The sequence below is a fragment of the Cibotium barometz genome, unplaced genomic scaffold, assembly GCF_041138505.1.
Source record: "Cibotium barometz isolate CiBa-2024 unplaced genomic scaffold, ASM4113850v1 ctg203, whole genome shotgun sequence".
NCBI classification, from domain to species: domain Eukaryota; kingdom Viridiplantae; phylum Streptophyta; class Polypodiopsida; order Cyatheales; family Cibotiaceae; genus Cibotium; species Cibotium barometz.
The window spans coordinates 351,414-375,598 of NW_028229432.1; positions in this window are offsets into that span (position 1 = coordinate 351,414).

The window sequence follows — 24,185 nt, forward strand, 5'->3', positions numbered from 1 at the left end:
CTCTAGAATTGCTGTAGGGACACTTCATTAGGGAAGTGATAGTATGGAAGGTTCTCTAAGTAGGATTATTATGATGGCTAACCAACATTGTTTGGTGATGCAGCTAAATTTGTCAAAGGTTATGATGAGTGTCACAAAAAATTGTCATACCAAGGTAGGGGAATCCTCACCCTAGTACAACCTTTTAAATTATGGGAAATTAAATCTTTAGGACTCATATTTCTTGTCACCACCCGCATAAAAGAATCTAAGCCCGCTACATTATAGTAGCCACATATTACTTCACAAAGTGGGCAAAAGCTAGAGCTACTAGGAAGGCCAATGCTCATACCATTGCTAAATTTCTATATAAGCAAGTCATTTCCAGATTTAGATGCCCTTTGGAGATTTTGAGTGACAAAGGTTCAAACTTCATCAATGTGGTATCGATCGCCCCATGAAAGGCTTTGTGACAGTGCTTCACCCTACTATCCATAAGCTAATTGAACACGAACAAGATATTATTTGTCATTCTAACAATATTTGTTCAGGCAGGTAGAACAAGCTGGGAGCACAAGCTTACAACTGTTCTATGGACTTATTAAACGTTATACAAGGTAGCAAAGGGATACAGCCCATTTCGGTTAACTTATGAGGTTAATGTAGTAATGCCCATGGAGTACATAGTCCCTGCTTGAGGGTCATTGTCAACAAAATATTGATTGAGAATGTGATGCTGAAAGGCTTATTGACTTAGAAAATTTGAAGAAAGAAACCACATTAATTACCATGCATGGGTTGATGATGGAAAAGCTATGATGCAAAAAATGGTTTGACCAAAAAGTTGAGGACAAAGGAGCTTAAGGAGGGTAACTTAGTACTATTATATAGAACTGGGAGTAATGAACCAAAAACGTTAAAGTTCAAGGCATTGGGACCTTTTCAAATCATTGAGATTACTCCATAAGGTTTAGGGAGAATTGAGACCCTACATGGTATTGAAACCCATGGGTACATCAACAGGAGTAGATTAAAAACATTATTACAAAATCCTAACACATGATGCGTTGGCCCAAATCTATAAAAGAGGGAGAAAAGAGAGAACATAACATAGTGAAAAGACATTACCCCCAAGAGGAGGTTATAGCCAGGATTAACAAAATGGGTAAAACATTATCAATGAACATGGATACACTATCATACATGGAAGATGATGACCTTGATATTAAGCCTATAATATTAGTATTCAAGTTTCTATAGCTAGAATCACTAACATAACCATAGCTCTACTTAACACAAGAGCTAGTCACAACTTGATGTCCATGAAAATCCTTTGTTGGTAAAAATCAGAGTTAATACAAACTAATGCCAAAGTTTCCATGGTAGCATAGCTAAGATTGACCCTATGGGCTAGAAATTATTGTTAGCAATAACCTTGGTAGCATAGCTAAGGTTTAAGGATGTCTAAATGTACAAACTCTTGCTAGCAACAACCCTATGGTCATAAAAGTATATGTCATGCTTGCACATGTGATGGGGAAGAGCATGTATTCATGGGAAGATCATGGATTGTTGTGTTGGATTGTTTCATATAATAGAAGGAATGGACCATCCAAGTGCAAACAAAAGCAAATGTACCATTTTGGTCCCTAAGTACGAAATAAGACTTTTCCTCAACAATGGCTCAAGGGAGTTCAGGCTCAAAGGATGCTCTAATGAACCAAGAGATTGGCACCAAGGAAAGACCAGTTAACCTGGAGTTCTCAAAAGTAGAAAATTTTCACATCAGCACAAACAAGAAAGCAGTGGGCCGCCCCAATCAACCTTTTGAAGTTACAAGGGTACTATGAAGGGAATAAAGAGGTTTGGATTCCCAAGAAGAAGGAAGATGAGCCTCTACCACAGAACCAGAAAGAGCAATGCCATCGATGGCTATAGAGAGAACATAAGCTCTAAAGCAGAAGTTGTTGTTGGGAGCGAAGGGAAATGCTAACAATGAAAGGGTACTATCAAAGTTTCACAAAAATTTGGATACCAAAAAGGCTACAAAAGGTTAATATGCCAACTTGTTAAAATACCATATGTCAAGCAACAATAGAATATGCCAATAAAGGAAGAGAGGCCACTAAAGGTAGATAAGAAAGGCCACTAAAGGTAGATAAGAAATGGTGTGGAAACAAAAAATATAATTACAACATTGTCCCATTTATGAAAATGCCAAGGCAAAAGGAACTAGTTGAACCAGAACGACCAAAGGGAAGTAACATCAAAGACAAGGGTAAATGCAAGCAGGAGGATGAAACTGCCATAGTTTCCATCATAGATCTAATGACTAGTTTTATCCAGTGGTTGGAAGAGGAAATGTGCAACTTAAAAAGGGAACTGGAAGATCTCCAATAAAAATATCCTTCTACATAAGGCTACTACAGAGTGGAGGGGAGAAACTCAAAGCTTAGAGAAAGGCGGAGGCAAATTAATTAAGTTAAATTATGCCATTCCTAAGGTGGTCTCAGGAGAAGCAAAACTCCTACCAAACATATTATAAGATAAAGTTGATCAATCTATGAAGTCATGGTGGGTATGAAATCATGAAAAAACAATAACGTGAAAAATCGGGAGATATTGTTCTTCTTAAAAGTTTAGCTCATGAACTATGATCTGCATGTGACCTTTGAGACACAATGATTCACTATCTCATATTCTAAACTATTTATGAGAGCATCTCTTCCTTTATATGATTTACCCAAAACACCCACATGCTCACATTAGCCATCAAAATGATTACCCATGGTTGCATTGCCCTCATATAAGGCTTGCAAGCTTACATAAACCCCATAATTAGCACAAATTTTATTCTTTGACCCCATCACTTATTATTACCAAGTCGGTCAAAAATTCATATAGCATGCCATCATCAATCTCAACGTGTGGAGTTCTCCTAATCCACACTCTCTAGGGTCTTCAATTGTATTCTTTCCAAAAGAGATCTAGTTCCCTCCACAACCATTAGGTACTCTACCTCCACCGAGGCTCTCTCTCTACAATGTAGGTTGGCTCCTGGAATTGGTCTAGCTCACCCAAAAATAATCATCTAAATTGGCTCTAGCTCTAAATCTACTGGAGTGGGCTCTTTTGGAATGGCGGAGGCCAATGTAAGTAGAGACTCTACCTAATCTAACAAAAACAACACTTCCTCTTTTAACCACTATTATCAATTATGTCTTACTAGGGTTGAGGTCTATTTCCATAATAATTCTACACTATCAATTATGTCTTACTAGGGTCAAGATTTATCTCTATTATATCCACCTTGGTACACTCCAAATCTTGATAAGAACTCAACCAACTCCATAATAATTTTGCACTTTCATTTTCTAGGATCCAAATGCCCCTTCATGTGGGTAGGTCATTCCATTCTTTTAGTGCCAAAAAGGGAGCATGATGCTGAGATAGACCCTCTTCTTCACCTTGGGCCTCCTAAATATGAAATCTAGCTCCTCCTACATATACTCCTTTCTCTAGGGGCAGAGTGTACTATATATTGACCCCTATCATGTATTTCACAGCCTACTAATGGGCATACTTTTGTAGGCTCCTATCATGATAGGGGGCAGAGTGTAATATTTATAGGCTCCTATTATGATAGAGAGTAACATTATATATCTTGACCCCTATCATGTATTCCACAACCTATGCTAATGAGCAGTTCTTTTTGCCACCCAATTCTTAATCGAGCTTCGAAGGTTCTTGGTACCCTTGCGCCTTAATACATAAAGTTGGGAAGAGGGAAATATCAACCTTTGTGCTGGATAATATAGATTCCCATCTCCCTAAGGACGAAGAGGAGCACAGAGGTGGGATAATGGTTTCAAGGGAAAGGAGGTGCTCAAAAGAGGATGGAGGAAGGGATGGGCTATACATAAATCTCCATAGGGAAAGTAGTGTGGCTCAACTCATTCGCTTCCTTAAAATCTTGTTCCACCATGCTTGGAATACTACAAGGGTGGGAGAGGTGATGAAGCTCTCAAAGATCCTTGGACCTTTGTAACTACCACCACTATGGAGGTCACTTATTCAACCTTAAAGAGGGACAAGGGGTGCCGATTGGTGTTTCTCTAAAATGGTCATTCCCCATATGTTAAATTCAAAATAGGGACGATCGCATAAATCACTAGGTTCTATTGAATTAGGTTGGTTGAGTGGTTGGAACACATGGTTTAAAAATGTGACTGCTAATATGGAAGCACAGTATTACACTTACACTAGAGGGGGTGGGGCGTACATCGCTATCTATGCCCCAAGTTGGGGAGCATGGGCATAAGTAGTTGTTGCAACCAAGGGAGAGGTGAGGGGTTAACTAAGTGGTGTAGGTGGTATCTATAGCCACATAAGCCCAAGGTTGGGAAGTGGGAGAGCTATCACTGCCAATATGGTGTGCCAAGAAGGGTACCACCACTATGGGTTCATTGACACTATTTGTAAATACGAGCATGGATGGACATAATAGTCCCTATAAAAGGTGGTGCATAGGCTATTGGAACCACCATGTAGTCTTTAATGAATGGATTCAGAAGGGTTTCCCTTGATGTATTAACCTACATTAGCTGAAGATACTTGAGGTAATTCTAATACTTGTCCTCATGGCCATCCTTTTAATAGAAAGAATAATACTTCTTAGATTGATCTCCCTAGGAGATGGCCTCGTGACCTTCATGTACCATGGACTTGGGATCTTTCACTTTAAGCTCTTCAATCTCTTTCCTTAGTGTGCTATGGGCTACATTCTCATACTAAGACCGCTTGAAAACTTTAAGCTCCTTCTTGAGCTTGGCCAACTCATCCAGGGAGGCGGACCATGCGAGGAGCCAGGGTAGAGGATAGATCAAAGATAATGGGGAGCCAAGAGGCACTACCCTCCACCATATACGGTAAAGGAGAGATTGGGGATAGTGGGGAGTCAAGAGGCATTTTACTCCACCTTCATGAGGCAAGGATCTAGTTGAGTGGTCCAGTTTTGGAAATCCTATCTGGTTCTTGTGGGGGGAAGGTCCACTTCTTATTAGTCTATGCCAAGCACAAAGCACCTAGTATTAAAGCACAGAGCACCTACTATTAAAGCATGTAGTTTTCAAGGTCTTTAAATAACCAAGCTACCAACACCTTTTCCCACATGTTAACATGAGATTCATTATGAAGAGAAGGTCTCTTTTAGCTTCCTCTCAAGCTCAGAGCACCTGTTATTGAAGCATGTAGTTTTTGAGGTCTTTAGATAACCAAGCTAACAGCACCTTTGCCCACATGATGATGAGCTAGACCATTGATTCCCCTGCCTTCATGGAAAGTTGATTTAGCTCTTGGGTGTTCAAGTCAAGAGCTTACCTTAGCCTTGTCAATGCATGTGTTGTTGGGTCTTGCCTTTGAGAGCTGCAAAAACAAATTCCCATGTCAGAACGCTAACTTGTCCGTTGTTGTGTCCTCACTTTGCTGTCACACAAGAATGCTCCTTGCAAGGGTTAAAGAGAGAGCTCTCAATTATTAGATGGAGGGGTGAAGAGAGAGTTCTCAATGCCTAGATGGAGGTAAGAAGAGAGAGCTCCCAATGATCCTTTTGCCAAAGGAGTGAAGAGAGAGCTCTCAATGCTCCTTGTTGCCAAAGGGGTGAAGAGAGAGATCTCAATGCCTAGATGGAGGTAAGAAGAGATGGTCCTTCATAATGGTTCTCTCTCACATAGGCATGGGAAGAAAAGGAAGCTATATGCAAGAAGAAAACCTACAATTAAACCTATCTAAAATGCATCCATCAAGTAAGCAAGATTCAAAAGCATATAAGAAGGCAAGAAGAGGGAAAAGGGAGAGCTCATAATAAGTAAACCGTTGGTGGAAGGGAATCATTCCCCATTTTTTATTGTCAAAAATGACTTATACAAGTAACTAGTTTTCACACTAGGCTGACCAAACTTAAAAATGGTTCGACCTACATTACTAGTCTTAAGCAACTACATATACTAAGTCTGTAGAGTTTCCCTATTTGACATTAAGCATATGTAAGGCTGCTTTATATGTTCCAGCATCATCGTACAAAAGTTAAGTGCATGTTTGCATGGGTAAGATAGCAAAGCACCTTATGGTAGGTCGTTGGGTGAGACCATGTGAACCATTAGAGTACTTTCCATCCTAATAATTGTGATCTCGTCCTTGCATCACCAAGGTCGGTGGTAAAGTTAATGTCAATGAGAAGTCGGTGTGTGAATGGTCCAAGATATGCCATGGAGTTAACAGCCATGGTTAAGTGGGTAGTTTAGGGCCAATTTGTGACCAAAAGAAGTAGAGCAAAGTGATGGGAAGCTTTGTGTAGCCTTGTGTGATGGTAAATAACTTATTGAGGCATCATGAGCAATGATAGGCAATGCATAAGAGATTCATGTCATTGGGCCTCTATTTTGGTTGTGGACCTTTCAACAACATGAGGTAGTTGGTAGAAGTGGTCCACGCCCTATGTTTGGTGGAATGATTGTTAGGACCCCATGGAAATAATTGGCATAGGTGGGTGGAGGTCTGGGATGTCATGGCACGATAAGGTATTATGCCCAAATCTTGTAACATGATGCTTAAACATTAGGCTGATTCAGTTGGCAAATACATTGACCAAGGGTGAGGTTTTGTTGGTGTTAAATTGGATCAAAGAAGAGGATATAGGCATGGGAGTTCATTGGAGGTATCTACAAGGTTGAGGGTTCTCTAGGCCATACCATGGACCAAGCTTGTGCCTGCCATGGTCCCTCCATCCATAGATGTAGCTAGAGGGTTTGTGTTAATGAAGTTAGTTGCAGGTGCATATGTTGTGCGGAGTAAGTGTGGGTGTCTTTCTTGAGGTTGTGTGGCTAGGGTTGACCTTAATGTTGTCCTTAGAGCTATCCCTTCCACTACTGGCCTAAATGGTTGAGCAAATTATCTACCAACTCATCCATAATCATGTCCTTAACTATGAGTCTAGTAGTTGGTGCTATGGTTGGGCACCCTTGGCCAGACAATGAGGCTTTGGATGACACATCCCCTATCTCCTGGTGCAATAAGTCATCTAGTCCTTCACAATGCTACATCTCATGTGGAGATACTTGGTTCTAGCAATGTAATCTCGTATGGTTTCTCCTCCTCCTACTTGAGGTTATATATCTATGCAATAGGGCTATATTTGGCTCCAATGGGTGAGAATCCTACTATGAAACTGTGTCTCAAAACCTCGTAGTTGGCCTTTTCAAGTGGGTTTAGTGACCTAAACCACTAGCCTACTTTGCCTTCAAGGCAAAGTCTAAATGAGTAGATCTTGGTGGGATCATCAATCCGTCCCATGGCCTCACAAATTTGATTGTTTTGTGGGACCAAAGGCTTGGTGTATTTGAGGAAGTCTGGTTTTTAATGCATTATAATAATTGGCTGTATTTTTGTTTCCAATAATTAGTCTAGATTAGGCTTGCATCAAAGCTCGCTAGTGTTTCTAGATCAAGTCTTATTTTAGATAGGTTTCTTTTTTTGCTGCTAGGCTTACATGTCTAGGTTCACGCCTCTAGAATCACATCTCTAGGTTCACGTCTACAAGTTCACGTGTCTCAACTCGCATGTGTAGATTCATGTATAGGCTCATGTATGCAAGTTCATGCATGTAGACTCACGTCTACAGGTTCACGTGTCTGGGCTCACATCTCTTGGCTCATTGAAATAGGCCTACTTGGGGCATGAAAATCTAGGAACTGGGCCTATCAGGGATAATGTGCACTTATTAGCTATTAGTTATACTCTTTAATTCCCTAATAATTATAAAGTACAAGAATTATCCTTAGAATTTGTAACTTGTACAGATTGTATTACAAGATAATCTTCTAAGGACATGGGTAGGTATGTCCATATGGGTCTCTATGGTTGTAATAATTGGTATGTACTATATTAGGTATATTTTCCTCCTAGATCATGTCTATAAGTTTACATGTGTAGACTTATAGCTCACGTTTCTAGATTCACATCTTTTTGCATGAGACTATGGGCTCACGTCCCCTACCTGAGCACTGATTTGGCCTAAGTTTTTGTGGTTTGTATGATTTTTTAGACTTAATAGGGTGAGATTAAGGATCCTAATCCTAGTTAGTAGTTGCAATGCAACTAGTTAAGTGTTTTTTTGTTAATTTTTATATGATTTTGCATGCTTCTACTCAACCAATTCAACAATTCATGAACAAATTATAAAAAATGCATGAACAAAATTTGATAATTTCACTCTAATCCAACCTAATGAAGCTCGATGCTCATGTTTTCAAAGTGGATTCCACTACTAGTTATAATTGTTAAGCTAATTCTTAGATCAAAGTAATGAAATCTAAGGCTCTTAGGCTTCAATTTCATGTAAATCACCAAAAAACTAGGATTTTATCCTATAATATATAAAATAGAATGCCCTAATGCAAAATAAACTTCAAATCAAAATCAAACACAACAAATAAACACATCCAATGCTCCAAACCCATATGTTTTCCTAATCAACACTGCACAATGTTAGATGATCCCAATGGATGAAAAAATAGAGGTAAGTCCTAGGCTAGTCCTCGACACAGCAGTGCTAAATATATTCAACTCAAGATCTTACCTTAGCCTTGCCAAATCATATGTCATTGGGTCTTGCCTTCGAGCCACCAAAACAACAAATGTAACTTCCCATGTGGGTGCACTAGCTCGTACGGTTGCATCCTCACTTTGTTGTTACAATGGAATGCTCCTTGCGAAACGGGTGAAGGGAGAACTCTCAATGTCTAGATGGAGGCAAGAAGAGATGGTCCTTGGTGATGGTTCTCTCTCACATAGGCGGGGAAAGAAGAGGAAGTTGTTATAAGAAGAAACCTATAGTCAAACCCATCCATCAAGCAAGATATGGTCCTTCACGATGGTTCTCTCACATAGGCGGGGGAAGAAGAGGAAGCTATTGCAAAAAGAAAACCTACAATCAAACCTATCCAACATGCATCCATTAAGCAAGTAAGATTCAAAATCATATAAGCAAGCAAGAAGAGGGAAGAGGGAGAGCTCACAAAGTAAACTATTGCAAGGGAATGATTATTCTAAAAAATGACTTACATATATAAGTGACTAGTTTTCATACTAGCCTGGCGAGCTTAAAAATGGTATAACCTCTATTACTAGTCCTAATAAGCAACTATGTACACTAAGCTCGTAGACTTTCCCTTTTTGACATTAAGTACATGGTAAGGTTGCTTTATATGTTCCAGCATCATCTTACAAAAGTTAAGTGCTCGTTTGCGTAGGTAAGATGGCAAAGCACCTTATGGTAGGTTGAGTGAGCAATACCATGTTAACCAACAGAGTGGTTAACATTAGGTGATGATATCATAATAGTTCCTTGGTCAGAAGAAAGCCAAGAACTTCTACCTTAGGGTATCCTAATCCGGGATGAGGAACTGCCTATCTGCACTTTCTTCCAACATAGTCAAGAATAAGACTAGTTATGTGTCATCCGGTTGAGCCCACAAGAGTGTCACACTATGATCGTGAGAAACTACTGCACATGGTCTTCATCATCTTTTGTTACATCACCTGTAAAGATCTTTGAAGATCGGTAGCTTCACCTACACCACATGACTAAGAATAGTATCCAAGTGTTCCAGACCTAGTGGAGCTTAGAAATGATTTAGATAGGATTGCTCAAACGACCTTAGTATAAGTGTATAAACTAACAAAAGAGCTAGAATCCAACTCTAAAGAAGATCATTTATATAGTTTGCTTATGAACCAAGATTTCTATGAACTAAAAAAATACCATTTATATACTTTGTGTTGGAATTAGGGTTGCAGGAATGCACACACAACTTCAAGAAGATAAGGAAGCTTGAGCACAACACAGTAGTGTATTATGAGTGCCAAAAATGAAAGATAACAAGCCCTAGAAGATAATGGGCGTATATACAATGCACGGGGGAAAAAACCTCCTAGTGAGGGAAAAAGTGCCCCGGCGGTCCTAAGTGTGTTCACACACATCACTACTATAATATGGTAACAAATCCCCCCTGGAGTGATGCGGTGAACAAGAGCTAGCACTCATGTATAGGGAAGTGTCTAGCTATGTGGACGAATCCACAAAAGGGAGTAAGCCCAAAGCTTTGCGAAAAGCTTCGAACTTCTCACGAGGCAGAGCCTTTGTGAAAAGGTCTGCAAGGTTATCCTGTGTTGGCACATAAGCCAAACTGATCTCTCCTGCAGAGAGTCTCTCCCTGACATAATGGTAGTGCACCTCAATGTGCTTCGTACGAGCATGGAACACTGGGTTCCGCGCAACTGCCAATGCGCTCTGACTGTCAGTGAAGATGGTGGTGGCAGATGGCTGCCCAACACCCAAATCAGCCATAAGGCGTCTGAGCCACACACACTCAACCGTAGCTGTGAAAGCTGCCCTGTACTCAGCTTCACAACTAGAAGTGGCCACAGTAGGCTGCTTCTTGCTCAACCATGATATGCATGAGCTTCCAAGCATGAAGCAAAAACCACTCGTGGACACGCGTGTGTCATAACAACCAGCCCAGTCAGAATCTGAAAAAGCATGTAAATCTGGCGGCAATGATCCCCCCTTGGGATAAAACAACCCAAGATGCCGAGTACCACTCAAATAGCGAAAGATACGCTTCACTGCCTGCCAATGCTTAATGCCTGGGCTATGCATAAATCTGCTCACCTGTGAGACTGCAAACTGAATGTCTGGCCTCGTAATGCATACATAAATGAGGCAACCAACAGCTGTCTGATAGAGTGTGACATCAAAGTGATCTCCAGCATCATGAAGACTCAACTTCAAACCTGTCTCCATTGGAGTAGCAATAGGCTTGCAGTCTTCAAGGCCAAATCTCCGCAACAATGTTTCAATATACTTTGTCTGACACAAAGCAATACCTCCATCACACTGCTTAAATTGTATCCCCAAATAATGATGCAAATGCCCCAAATCTGACATCTCAAAAGAGGCATTCAAATCAGCCTTAAAATCAGCAATATGACTCTCATTTGGTCCTGTGAGCAGCATGTCATCGACATAGAGAGCAATGATTAGATGTACACCATCCACACGTTTAGCATACAAAGTGCTTTCTGTTGGACTATTCTGAAACCCATGTGCAGTCAAATATGCATGTATTTTTTCATACCAAGCTCGTGGAGCTTGCTTTAAACCATATAAAGCTTTTTTTAACCTGCACACTTTGTTTTCCTGCCCTCTTTGAACAAAACCACGAGGCTGCGATACATACACCTCCTCATGCAAATCTCCATTTAAGAACGCAGTCTTTATGTCCAGCTGATGTACATTCCAACCATTATGAGCTGCTAATGCACAGATGCTACGAACAGTGGTCATACGACATGTGGGAGCAAAAGTCTCATCAAAATCAATGCCCTTCTCTTGAGCATAACCTTTTGCAACAAGCCTAGCCTTATGGCGATCCACTGTGCCATCAGGCTTACGCTTCAATTTGTAAACCCACTTAGTGCCAATGGCCTTCTTGCCAGGGGGCAAGTCACATAAAGACCATGTACCATTCTTCATAATAGCATCGTATTCTGCTTGCATAGCAGCCATCCAATTTTCTGAACTTTGTGCCTCATCAAATGAAACAGGCTCACTTTCATCGCACATACTAGAAACAGCCAATGCATAACAATCTGACGCATAAGAGGCACCATGAGAGCCAAAACGAGTGCGACTAGACAAAGGGGCATCCAACTTGCTGTCACGCAAAGTCTGCACCAGCCATCTAGGCATATTCCTAGAGCCCTCAATTTCTTGTCTCTCATCCTCAAGTGCATCATGCACATCTGCATCAGATATAGGCTGATCTGTGCCATCATTTAAAACCTGCATAGGCTGAAAAACTGCCTCATGAGGTATTGCACTTGACTGTGCACCACTGAAAAGAGGCAACAATGTATCATAGACATCACGTGAGCTGATATCTGTCTCCTTAGTACATGAAACCAAGGGCTGAACTGCATCTTCCACAAATACAACATCACGGCTAACCAAAATGCGCTTTGTCTGTGGATGATACAAACGATAGCCTTTGCTCTCAGCACTATATCCAACAAAAATACATTTGACAGCTTTGTCATCCAATTTTCTGCGATGTTGCACAGGCACTAATGCATATGCCAGGCAACCAAAAACACGTAAATGGCCAACAGATGGCTTGCGGCCATGCCAAGCCTCATATGGAGTGACAACCTGTAATGCTTTGGTGGGACACCTGTTTAGTACATAAGTGGCACACATGACAGCCTCAAGCCAAAAACCATGTGGTAGACTTTGACTCTTAACCATACATCTTGCCATTTCCATGAGAGACCTGTTTTTTCTCTCAGCCACACCATTTTGCTGTGGTGTATACGGCACTGTACATTGGTGTTTTATCCCACGCTCAGCCAGAAATGCATTAAATTCTGAAGACATATACTCCCCCCCTCGATCTGAACGGAGGGTGCCCATCTTACTTTCTGACACATTTTCAGCCATAACCAAAAACTGTTTGAAGCACAAAAACACTTCGGACTTTGCCTTCAAAGGATATACCCATGCATGCCTGGTAAAATCATCAATGAAAGTCACGAAGTAAAGGTAGTTTCCAAATGATGGAGTTTGCATGGGACCACAAACATCACTGTGAACAAGCTGCAATCTGCGTTCAGCTCTCACTGATCCATCTTTGGGAAAGGAAGCACGCTGCATTTTACCCAATATGCAGCCCTCACAAACATGCTTGACAGGTGCCTCAAGCTTAGGCAAAGAAGACACCATTTCAGATTTCTGCAGGCGCAGCAAACTTGCAAAATTCAGATGACCAAAACGTGCATGCCACAGTTTTGCATTTGAAATAGCCTGCGTATCCATAATAGCACATGCTGAATCCTCTACACATTTGCCATCCATATTGAGCTTATACAGCCCTCGACATAGTGAACCAGATGCTACAATGATGTCACCACAAGAGAGATCATGAACAGTACATCTGTCATCCACAAATTTTATAACCAAACCTGTTTTGGCAAATGCGGAGACTGACAGCAGATTCTTTTTGATCCCTGGCACATACAATGCATCAAAAAGTGTAAAGGTGTTGCCATTTGCAACATTCAGCACAATCTGTCCAACTCCTTCAACGGGATAAGAGGAGTTATTGGCACAAGTGACAGTATTCCCTGTGGGAGCAGACTCAAGGAAAGTGAATAAACTGCGCTGTGAGGTGATATGCTTAGTGGCACCACTGTCAAAGTACCATACATCTGAATCTACTGCAGACATACATGTGTCATGCAAAGATGGGTCATAACTGCACTGCGCATTGAATGCCCATTCTGTATCTAGCACAACATTAGCAGATTCATTGTTAGAAGGAGAGGCATCTGCAACAGCCATACCAGCCTCTTTCTTCTTAGCCTCTTTCGCAGCCAGCTTAGGACAAGCTTTGATGACATGATCATTTCCCTTACAGTACTTGCAAAATGTCTTCTGTTTGTCACCCTTCTTCTCATCTTTGTCTTCCTTCTTTGGTTGCGCAGCATTTGCAGATTTCTGCTTACTAGAAGAAAAGCCAGCTTTACCTTTCCCGCTTCTCTGATTAGCAACGAAAGCTTGATCTGCAACACGCATAATATTCCTATTTTGCCTTGACTGGTCTTCTTGCAGCAAAACAGAAACTAACTCCTCAAATGATAAGGCATTGGGATTGCCTTTCATCATCAAGCGAAGAGTGGAAGCAAAACCCTGATAAGAATCTGGTAGACCATTCAAAACAGTCTGTACAAGTGAACTGTCTGACAGGATTTCATCTGCAGAAATGAGCTGCTCTTTGAAATCCTTGATCTTTGTCAAAAAGCTATCCATAGAATCACCTTCGTTCATATGCTCACTCTCCAACTGTTTTCGGAGGTAAGCAACACGAGCCTCATTTCTTGCCTGATACAATGTGGCAAGTACATCCCAAGCATCCTTAGAAGTCCTGCAAGAGCGAATATGTGGGATAATGGTACGTTTGACAGACAGCGCAATCAAGGCATGAGCCTGCGCATCTCTACCATCCCAACGAATCTGCTCTGCTGAAAGTGGTGGTTCTCGAACAGCTGCTACAGCACTTGTGCCTGCACCATCATCAACAGTACCTGTTTCTGATGTGTTTGCAGCATTCCCAGCCACAATAGGACGTGCATCAATACCCTGCACAATGTTCCATAACCCCTTTGCTACCAATACATGTCGCATCATATATGCCCACAATGGATAGTTGGTGCCATCCAACTTATCCTCAGCAGCCAACATGCGGAATACATCATTGTTGTCAGCCATGGCCAATGACTGTACTACTAGATGTAAATGCTGTCTGTAAGAGGTAAACCTGTATAAAATCGACCTGTGCTATGTAGCACAGCCCAAAACAGACGAATGGGCACCTGTCCTGCAGATTTTAATCTTGACAGAAAATCTGCACAGTAGGACGATTTTGCCTGCGCAGTACTTGGAATGCAAAAACGGAGGGCGAAATGACCTCAGATCAAAATTCTGAAATGACCGAGCCTTACGGGCTCTCCCAAAGCATATACTAACCTGCAGACGCTCGTGAAACCTCGTCGCAATCGGAGGAGATGAAGCGGCAGGTGCCGGTGATGCTGCCCGGGAGGAGGAAGCCTGCTCTGATACCAATTGTTGGAATTAGGGTTGCAGGAATGCACACACAACTTCAAGAAGATAAGGAAGCTTGAGCACAACACAGTAGTGTATTATGAGTGCCAAAAATGAAAGATAACAAGCCCTAGAAGATAATGGGCGTATATACAATGCACGGGGGAAAAAACCTCCTAGTGAGGGAAAAAGTGCCCCGGCGGTCCTAAGTGTGTTCACACACATCACTACTATAATATGGTAACACTTTGCTTATGCACCAAGATTTATTTGAACTAGCAAAAGAGCTAGAATCCAAGTCTAAAGAAGAGCAATTATATACTTTGCTTATGAACCAAGATTTCTATGAGCTAATAAAAGACCTAGAATCTAGCTCCAAAGAATAGCATTTATATACTCTACTTATAAACTAAGATTTCTATGAAAATCGGATGCACCTTTCTATAATTAACAATGTATATGGAGACGAAGTTAGATGGGGATCTTCCATCAACCTCTGAGCTCATGATAAGTATAGTGTTATTAGTTACATAACCTCACATCTAATGAAAGTAGCCCAGTAGTTATGGTTTTATATCATCTTTGGGAGAGGCCAAAAGTCTCACATATTTGGAAGTGGTTACAAAGAAAAAGGGCTTTTGTGCTAAATGTAATGATACCTTGCAAAGAATACCACTGATGCTGAATGTTGAGATACATCAAACCTACTAAGATACAAAATAAATTATCCGAAAGAATTGGGGAGAAAAGTTGAGCAAATTTGTTGCCACCACTACAGTTAAATAAAGTTGAGCAAAGTTGTTGCCCACTGGAGTTAAAATATGAACCTTCACTCGCTAAATCTAAAGAAGAAGAAGAAGATGAAACAAAGCCCGAGAAAAGGAGGCCAAGAGGATCATGGATTAGAAGGGAGATGAAGATGATAAAGAGCTTTATTTGAGAAAAGTCCTTAAATATTTGAAATATTATGACATCCAGGATGGTCCAACCACCTTAGAGCACACGACACTCTAAGGAAATACAGGAAGGGACAACTTTTGATGGACCTAAGGAGGTCAAGAAAGTAAATATTTTAAAGCGAGTTGAGGACCCCAATCTAGTGTTCATTTAACACCTTGTTTTTATCATTGATAGCTTTTCTTAGCGCTCTTATCTAGAGTTCAGGTACTAAGGACAAAGGTTCCCTTATTTTTTTCTCTATGTTGTATAGCTACACTCAATTTTGCACCAACTCATGTAAAACCATTAGTAATGGAGGTCAGAGAGATAGGTAATCAACCTTTTCTTATGGTTTAAGAGATCTAAACCATTAGCTAGCCTTCTCGTCTAGACCTAACCCTAAAGCTTATAGCTTGGTCACTCACTTTGGTCACATCATGCACATGTCCAAAGACTTTACACACTTGTTTGAAAGCTTTCAAATGTAGAATAAGATCTCTTGATACATCAAATTTGGTCAATAGCTTTGAAATGTTAGTGGATATAGCTTTGTTTGAATCCAGTCTGTTGACTTGCATAGCTACCCCTCCCTTCCCATTATCAAGCTAGTGGCGATGCATAAGCATATGGGTTAGGATAATACCTAGTCAACTCTACAGGTTAGCAAGGCTTGGGTTCCCATGGCCTATTATATTAGGAACTATAGGTGGTGCATGTGGTACTCTATGGGCTCTTCCCAATGGTACTCTAGGAGCTATTGGTGTTTGAGGTCTAACTAGATTTGGTCTAGCGTGTCCCCTACCTTGCACATCAGCTCTCATGGTTCCCCTTCCTAGATTTGAGGTTTAACTAGATTTGGTCTAGTGTATCCCCTTTGCAATTTGGATCTCATGGGTTTTTTTTTTAACTCACCACCTTTGGTTTGGTAAAGGATTTGGCTCTGTAGGTTTTAATTTGGTTAGTTTATTGTTGCCATGTGGTAGTTCTAGGGGGTAGTCCAATTGGATTAGAGAAGGTTTCCTCTCATGTGTCTCCCCCTCATTTTGTCAATGGATTAAACTAGGGTAATAATGTTGGATGTCATCATGGTTGGAATAGAGATCGGGTGCAAAGTTCCATCTAGTGTAAAATGCTACAAGACTTGAGTTTCCTTGGGTAACTATATTAGCAACCATGATTACCACGATGTCACTTACATCTACTCAAGTTTATTTTATCCAACTAGTAGTTAAATTGAATTCATATATGTTCCTTGGGTTATATTAGCAACCATGATTGCAATGACATACAAGGGAAGTACATGAGTCTAAAGACGTGAACCTGGATATGTGAATTGGATACGTGGCTTGGATATGTGAATTGGATACGTGGCTTGGATATGTGAGCTTGTAAGCATGAACATGTAGACATAAGCCTGGACTCGTGAGCCTAGAGTGAATATGTTGATGTGAGCTTAGCACGAGCATCAAAAAATAAAAAATAAAAATATCTGAAATAATTTTCAAATATTCACCAGAAACACCAAGGATGTTTGATGTGAACCTGCAAATTTGAGCCTAGTAGTAGCATTTTAAAAAAAAAAAGACTATAACACTTTTCAGACATACATAAAAAACACTAAGAACATTTGATGTAAACCTATCAATCTAGATTAATTGTTAGAAATGACAATATAGTCAATTAAAGCACACCAAATCACACTCCCTCGAGCCCGCCAAACCTTTAATCCTAGTAAACAACCATAGAGTGCTCCCCTATTAAGAAGGCTAGACTCCTTTTGATCCACTTCCAACAAGGAACTTTCAGAAGAAATGAACCAATAAAACACATATGTGACTAGAGGAACAATGGAACACCTCAAAACAGGAGCCACCATGTTTCTTTGAGCTCCAGATTCACTAACTAGCTCTATAAACAACACCTTAAAATTTATGAAGAATGCATATTAAACTGCCCTATTTTTTAATGTAGCTTCAATGTAGGAGCATGACCAGTTCAGAAACCTCAAGGTTCGCTCCCATACGAAGCAATAAAACCATGTTTAACGTCACAATGTTTCAAACATTTAGTATCAATCTTGAGTTAGTTTTATCGCAAGCAAACCATGACCAATAAGTAGCCCAACAATCGTAGTTACAGTAAACAGGACAAATTTTCAACAATACATGCGACAGTAATCCCTCCATCTTAAGGTTCATGGAAGCAAATGACTAGGAACATTATTGTGATCTTTATTTAGGGCCATTTATCACTGAACATTTGCAATTGTAGAGTATTTGGGGCTTTGTCTATATGCCGAGTGTAAGTTAAGACTTCCCATTTACTGATCATTTGTCTATATACCTAGTTAAGACTTCCCATTTATTGATCATTTATCTATATTCCCAGTGTATGTTAGGCTTCCCGTTTGCTAATCATTTGCTAATTGTAGAGTATTTCAAAATTTTTTTATACGCATAATGTGACTTCCCATTCTCAAGCTTGCTTGTGTGATTGGCCTTGTTATAGGTACTCCACATGCTACTCGCACATTAATAGAAGTCATAGCCCCATGGGGCTACTTCAAAGCTAGTCCTCCTAGGTCCACTCTCTTTATGTAGCTTAGCACCTCGGGATTTTCAAAGTGAGTAGCTAACAATGGAGAATATGCCACCTACCAGTACACCATGCCATATACACTTGGTATGGCATAGTGTACCATTCCCATTCCCCTCACCTCTTTGCATTTTCTACTCCTTGTTTGTGGTGTGCCCCTATAAGAGAAGGCCATGCACCTATGGATTCCTTTTAGTCCTTTTTAATAGCTTAATGATATTTTTTCTCTCACACTCCCTCACTTGATGTAATAGTTTATAGAATAAAAAATTGCGTAGGGTTATCTTATAGGTGATACCTAGAAGATCCATGGAGTGTTGGGAAGTAATGTGGAGGCTTTTGAGGAGGTTTTTGTTAAAAGAACTTTTGGGAGCTTAGAAAATTTATCTATGTCTATAAAATCTACATAAATTTTGCTAAAGTTTTGGTACTTGTGCAAAACTCAAATGGAGGTGTTTTCATAGAAATAGCTTCTATGTGTGTAGAGGTGTACTTCTACAAACTATGGATGAAGAAGTTTGATGAATTCTATGGGGGTATTTTCATAGGAATAGCTTCTATGGGCATAGAAGTGTACTTCTACAAACTTTGGATGAAGAAGTTTGATGACTTCTATGGGAATAGAAGTGTTGATGACTTCTACAAGCATAGAAGTGTTAAGGACTTATACAAGCATAGAAGTGTTAAGGACTTCTACAGGTGGAGAAGTGATGTAGCACTTCTATGGGCGTGGAGAATTGTCACTCATTCAAATTTTGAAGTTTTGGCCGCTTTTGCTCATTTTCTCATTTTGGAAACTTACCATATTGCTTTTCAGACTTATTCTTCTCTCTACCACATTGCTTTTCATACTTATTCTTCACTTTTCCTTATGCTTTTTTCAACATTTTTCCACTTTCTTTGATTTTTTTCACTAGCTCAACTACTTCCTTCAACATTTCTCCCACTCAATCTACTTCCTTAACATTTTTTTTATCTTGAATTCCATCAACTTGCTTTCCACGGCGTTTCACCAACTCACACTACCTAAAATGCAATGTTTACATGGTTAATGCAATACTTATAAGATCGTTATATTTGCTTCTCAACCATGTTGGCCATATTTTATGTTTATGTCGTCACTTCTAGGTTATGATAGATATGCATCGAATCCAATTCTCGTGGGATGAGAAAAGTGGAGATCTTTGGTACCTTTGCTACACTTATCAACGTTGTCTTTTTAAACCTTTTTTATCAACATTTTCTTTTTTAAACCTTTTTTATCATTGCTGCTATCTTTTTTTAGGAAGGAATGGCAGTTCGCACACATGGTTGATGTAGATGCTGCCTCTTGTTGCTACCTTGCAATTGAAGTTGTCGTCTCTTTGTTTTTCCCTTCGTAATACATTTCTTTCCTTTTTACCTTTTCCTTGGTCTTTTGGGTATACCTTACCCTTACATTATATGAGGACATATGTGTAGGCTTTGTTTATTAAAGAACTCATGGTCCTTTTGTCCATCTTCTTATTCTAATATCACCTAATGTGATCTGGTGCAAATTATAGCCTATCAACCTACCTTGGTGTTTCTCACCAGTTTCCCTCTCGGGAGAATGGCAAGACAGTGGTCTGAGGTAATAGACCAATCAGGAAATGTTGTGGGAGGCATGTAGCCATCCGCCAGAGCTTCTGGATTCGACACTCAGAACACCACTCTGCTTTAGAACTCCACTCTGCTCTCACTCTACTACATAACTCTCTCTCTCTCTCTCTCTCTCTCTCTCTCTCTCTCTCTCTCTCTCTCTCTCTCTCTCTCTCTCTCTCTCTCTCTCTCTCTCTCTCTCTCTCTCTTTAGTGCACAACATGTTTATTAAAATAGTCCACTGCAATCAGGAAATACCGTGGGAGGCATGTAGCTATCTACCCAGAGCTTCTAGATTCGACACTCAAAACACCACTCCGCTTTAGAACTCCACACACTCTCACTCTGCTCTCACTCTGCGACACAACTCTCACTCTCTCTCTAGTGCACAACATGTTTATTAAAATAGTCCACTCCAATCAAGCAATGCCATGGGAGACATGTAGCCATCCGCCAGAGCTTCTGGATTTGACACTCAAAACACCACTCCACTTTAGAACTCCACACACTCTCACTCTACTCTCACTCTGCTACATAACTATCTCATAGTACATAACATGTTTATTAAAATAGAGGCACAACACTTTTATTCAACACATTGTAGAGAGTAACACAGATACATAATGAATGACAACATTGCTTTTTGTTTATTGGATTACTTTTGGAATCATTGCGGGATCATTATAGAGAAATTGCGACATAGAGGCTAGTACTTCCTAAGGACTATGACCATGTTTTACTTCTCACTACTGGCTTTCAACTATTAGCTGTGAGCCATTAGCAGCGTGTAACCTCTGTGACCTCCTTGCCGAGTGATCAGCCACCCTTTTAGGCTTTGTCTTCTTGATCTTGGCAATGGCTATTCTGGTGGTTACATCCAGCCACCTTCACACGTGCAGTACCGAGGTGGTGCTCACAACATGGGAAGTGGTCTGACTGTGCACTCTGTCACACTGAGCTACTAGATGCAACACCTGGCACACTCGGTGTTGGAGCTTCTGCTTGGAACCTGTTCCCTTAATAAATTTATCTTTAAACCTTAACATTTTTGGAGGAGTATAATCTAGAATGTATACATTATATAAGTAAGTAGCATGCTTATGCATCCTCTTCAGCCTCGTTGCCTGCTCTTCTGAGCACCCAAGACCTCTATTGTCAGTTCGCAAAGTTTGTTGGTCAAAAACTCTCACCACTGGGTTTGCCTTAGAATTTCCTTTTCTGCCATAGGGATAGGCCTCCAATTGACTTGTGCGTATAGCATTATATGGTAGTGATGTGTGTGAACACACTTAGGGCTGTCGGGACACTTTTTTCCTCACTAGGAGGTTTTTTCCCCGTGCGTATGTACACCCTCTTATCTACTCATTTTGGGCTCTGTACTTATCTTTTGTATCTGGCACACATTTGTTCATTCTAATCTAGTGAGTTTGTGTGCTCTCAAGCTTCTCTATCTTGTGTGTGTGCATTGTTGCAGCCCTAACCCTAATTCCAACAATTGGTATCAGAGCTAGCTTCCTTGACACTTGATCCAGTAGTCTGCCTCCCTTCATCCACGACCCTGTTTTTCTGTCTCTGATTGAGATACCCTCTTAGGAGAAGAAGGTATATACTGTAGTGTGAAGTATACGATGTTTTCGGGGTCCACGGCGCAATTCGGGCACGTTTTGGGCACCGCAAGGTTTCTGCAACAAACATTTTGGAGAGGCATCATTTTGGATTGGTTCTGCTTGATTTTGGGTGTGTGGGTTGTGCAACAGTAAAGATTTGGTGTGCAGCAGCATATATACAATGTCTTCAACAACATCAACCATCGTACTTTTGCCAGTAGCACTCTATTCTCTACTCTGTATTATTTTCATACACTTTGCAAGTGATTCAGTCAGTTGGCAGCCATCCGAGGTTGCATTCAATGAATACTGAGAAATTGTTTTCCGAACCTCTTAAGTCTTAGGATCTCGTGGATGATATCAAAATAAAAATTTAATAATATATAAATTTTTGGCAAAATCATGAGACGAGGAAACCATGGCCGTCAGCCAGACCCTCTCTATGAAGATGACGAGCTTGACCCTGATGTTCGCAATGCTCTTCATAGGACTCAGCCAGGACCCTTCAAAGGAGAAGGGGAGAACGTGGGCGGTGAGGCTATGGAGAAATGGGTGGAAGCCATGGAGGAATATTTTGACGTCATAGGCTACAATGAGCGGAGCAAAATGGCTCTTGCCCGGCTGAAAATAGTGGAAACAGCCAGGGTAGCATGGAGAAACCACTGTGACACCAACCGTCTGGAGGACAAAAATACTCAGTCCTGGAATGACCAAAAAACCTATCTAAGAAAGAGATTTTGTCCCCCTGGATTTTTGGAAATCAAAATGAACGAATTCTTAAAGCTAAAGCATGAGAGAAAAACCATCGAGGAATATCACCAGGCCTTTGCTCTTCTACTTAAATATTCACCACCTCTAGATGAAGAACAACTCATGGCCAGGTTCATTCGGGGAATGAACGAACCCTTGGACACACTGGTCAAAAATGCTAAGCCAGTGTCCATGGTGGCTGGAGCAGTAAGAATGGCAAAAGATTTTGCCAAAGCCTTTGTAGTAAAGATCCTACCAAAGCTTGCACCCTCTAACTTTAAAAGATTCCAAGCCTAGGGAAGTACTTCAAACTTTCCACCCCCGAAGAGGCAGCAAGGCCCGAATCAGAATCAGGATGCAAGAAGATTCCGAAGTGAAGGAAGACCCTTCCCCCAGAATACTTTCTTAGGAGTCCCAGCTCTTTCAAGAAATCAGAAGGATGAACTCAGAAGTGAAAATCGATGTTTTGGATGCCAAGGTTTTGGTCACCAACTGAAAGAATGCCCAACTCCTGCCATGTCAAGGGGACAGGGAAGTCAAGGACCCCAAATTCAGAGACCAACCCCTTCATACTAGTCTAATCAAGGTCCATCTCGCCCAAGCCAGGGTAACCCCCCCAGAAGAACTCCAGCTCAGCCATCTGCCTCTGTCCAGAGTAACCTGAGAACTCCTTCCCAGAACTGGGACAACCAAAGAGAAAGAGTTTCACCTCAGACTGCAGCAGCCAAAGCAATCACAATTTCAGATGTAGTAGAAGAGGAAAGAGGGCAGATCTTTGCTGCAATTGAAAACCAAGGACCTAACCGTCAGTTCTCAGTCATCCATACTCTAGCAGAATATCAGGGTAAGCCTTTTAAGCTTTTGATTGATTCAGGCAGTTCTCATTCATTCACTTCCCCTGGATGCTTGCGTAAGCTAGTCTTAGAACAGAAATTAGGAAAACCTGTGCAAGTTGAATTCGCCAGTGGGAAGACTCTTTTCACTCACCATGAGACAGATCTTATCCAGTTCAATCTAGATGGTAATGTAATCGACTGTCAGTTCAAAGTCTTACCTCTGGGAGTTTTTGACGGGATCCTTGGAATGGATTGGCTCCACAAAAATCAAGCTGACATACACTGTCACAATGGAACCATTTCCTTCCATGACCTTCACGAGAACAAAGTTCAAGGAACTGGAGTTTCCGGATCCCCAGACCTTCAGTTAGTAAAAGCTTCTAGGTTGCTGAAAGGACTTAAAAAGAAGCAGCAAATTTATGTTGTCAAAATGAACCTAGTAGACTTAAAGCTTAAGGCTAAAGAACCAGAATGGTTAAATGAATTTGATGATCTATTCCCAGCAGAGCTAACTGAAATGCCTCCAATCCGGGAAGTAGATCATGTGATTGAATTGACCCTCAGCCAGTAGCCCTACGCACGTACAAAATGCTAGTTCCTGAATAGAATTGATGAGCTTCTAGACACGCTAAATGGAGCCCAGATCTTCACAAAGATAGATCTCAAATCCGGGTATTACCAGATCAGGATCAATGATTAAGATATACCAAAAATAGCCATCAATACTCGCTATGGACATTATGAATTTACTGTCATGCTGTTCGGATTAACTAATGCCCCAGCTACATTCAATCGCCTAATGCAGGACATCCTCAGAGAATACTTGGATGATTTTGTTCTAGTTTTCTTTGATGACATTCTAATTTACTCAAGGAATGCAGCTGACCATGAGACTCATGTCCGAAAAGTCCTTGAGATTCTAAGGAAGCAAAAAAGAGCAAATGCACTTTCTCTGCCGACCATGTTGAATACTTGGGCTTTTTGGTATCCAAAGATGGAATTTCTCCAGATTCCACAAAAGTCCAAGCAGTCATAGATTGGCTTGAACCAAAGACAGTGAAAGAAGTCAGAGGATTCTTGGGATTGACTAGTTGGTATAGAATTTTTATACCAAAGTATGCTCTCATAGCTTCCCCCCTGACT